Raw genomic sequence first — 2567 nt, 5'->3', positions numbered from 1 at the left:
TAAAATTGTAACTGTATATCTGTAACCATGAAAACATTTTTTTCCATGATTATATTAAAACGATCACAAATTTAAAGGTAGAAGTCATTATTGTAAGAGGTAGGAAGAAAGGGAGGCTAAACGATCATTGTCAAAGATTAAATGATCGTTGAGAGGTGAAAGCTAGACGATCGTTGAGTAAAGGGCTGGACGATCGTTGTCAAATATCTAAACGATCGTTGGGAAAAAGATAAACGACAAGCGTCTACATGATAGAGGTGAGAGTGTAGACGATGGAGTAGGAGACTGCATGATTGGGTTGAGCGTGTAGGCGATGAAAAGTACACGATAGGATGTAGANGTAGGAGACTGCATGATTGGGTTGAGCGTGTAGGCGATGAAAAGTACACGATAGGATGTAGACGATCGGGTTGAAAGTGTACACGATAGGATGTAGATGATAGAAGAAATTGCTATACGATAGGTAGAGAGAATTGATTTAGACGATCGGCCTTCATGACTGGTATCACTCGTCGTGTAGCACTATTTATTAACATATGAAAAGCCACATGGCAAAGTATCACTGGTCCAACATAACAACCAGGAAAGAGAAAATATACAATTAACCACCAAATAGTGGAACCTGAAGCTGAAGAGGAAAATGCAGAAAAATGAATGTAAGAGTTTGTTATTTCCTACAATAAACGTTGAACTCATTTATCAATTATAATGACAAGTCATTCCCAACAAGTTTCAGTGCTGGTCACCACCTCCACACTAGTTGCACTTCCACCTGCACTTCGGCCCCACGATCTGCTTAGCGGTATTTATTTATTTATTTATTATGCCTTTAACATTTTTCAATATCTTTTAATTACTAATACTGATGTTCTTTAAACCAAAAACTGATTTCCAATATCCTTCACTTAAAAAAAATGATCTTTTTTATCCATCACTATTTAAAAAAAACGGCTACAGTCATTTTGTTGGATTTTATGTCCTAAAACTCGTAGTTTGTAATATCATATTCTTGTTCAATAAAGCTGTTATTGAAAATCTTTAGTAACTTTAAATTCTATATTCATGAATCCAATAAACTAAGGATTTGAGGCTATTAAGTTTAAGTTTGAACTTTATGTAGTGATGTGGATCAAGTTCAAATATATAGCCAAAATGATCTATAGTATATGAATAAGGTTGGGCGCCTTATTCTGGGGACACTATGGATGCGGCCCATTTTGTAGTTAGTACAAACAATGTAATCCTAAACCGTTCATGTGGAGACATGAAAATGTGGGCATCCAATGTAAAGAGTTTACATAAGATTGAACCATGAAATAGTCACTTTTTACGTTCTAAACGTCGTTAATATATAAAACTAACTATTTCGTTAATTGATGACCTGGTAACTTAATCTTAATCCTGAGCTAACTATGAACTCCTGTTCACTCGGAATTATCCTTAGATCTGCATAGGAGAGGGCAACTCATTATCGCTGGCCCAGGTCTTGAACAAGGGCCCCACCCATTATAGGGATAGTAGATAGATTGTTCCCTTTAGTATTGAATCCAGGTTTTGAACAAGGGGCCCCACCCTCTCTTGCCCCGAGAGGGTTCGGTTTATAGGTTGGACCTTAAACCAATTGTTCATTAGAGGATCAGTGGAACTTAAGGAATAAGATGTAGTCCCTGGGATAAAACGGTTTTTATGACTAAGCTGAGATTACGAACAACCTGTGAAGGATTATCTTACTAATCATGGTTATATCATATGGACACAAATATATCTATAGTGGGGGGAGTGCAACTACGAGATTATAGTGGAATGACCCGTGAGTTAACGAATGTTGATTAGCTCCATCTAAAGAGTTTAACCAGCTAATCTCGGATCGTTGGAGCCCATGATCTAAAGGTCCATTAGGTTCCCCTACTAGCTCATATTGAATAAACTTAGAACAGTATGATAGAATAATTCGAATTGTTCGAATTAGGTGAAGAGAGAGAAATCGACAAGTATATATGATATAGTGGTCGGTTTTTCAGTTTAGAGATACAACTTTAATATTTAAATGTGATTTAAATATCAAGAATATGAATACGTTCATATTCGAAAGCTCGAAAATAATATAAATGGTCAAAGATGTAAAAAGTCAAAGAGTTGAATTTTGAATTTCGAGAAAATGAATGTGGATTCATGCTCGGGAGGTCAAAATTAGTCAACACGAAAAATATCATAAAAAAGTCAAAATTTTGACTTTTAGGTCAAAGTTTAACTTTGACAAAATGACTATTTTACCCTTTGACAAAAGTTAGTGGGAAAATCCAAACTTTTGTTGGATAATTCCACTAACAAAATAGTGGTTAAGTGTTGGCTTATAGTGGATATATCAAGCCCACTTAGATAGTGGATTTTGAGGTGTTGGGTTTTTATGAATTTGTTTTATGCAATTTTGCATAGGTTTTTTCTATAAATTTGGGCTTTCAATTTGGAGAAAAGACTTTTTTTTTTTTTTTTTTTTACATTTTGCCAAAATTGGCTTCAAATTTGGGTTGGAAAAATCACTATTTTTTAGAAAAATTCAAAACCCA

Source organism: Benincasa hispida, chromosome 6 (assembly GCF_009727055.1).
Source record: "Benincasa hispida cultivar B227 chromosome 6, ASM972705v1, whole genome shotgun sequence".
NCBI lineage: Eukaryota > Viridiplantae > Streptophyta > Magnoliopsida > Cucurbitales > Cucurbitaceae > Benincasa > Benincasa hispida.
Note: the sequence above shows the minus strand (reverse complement) of the source record.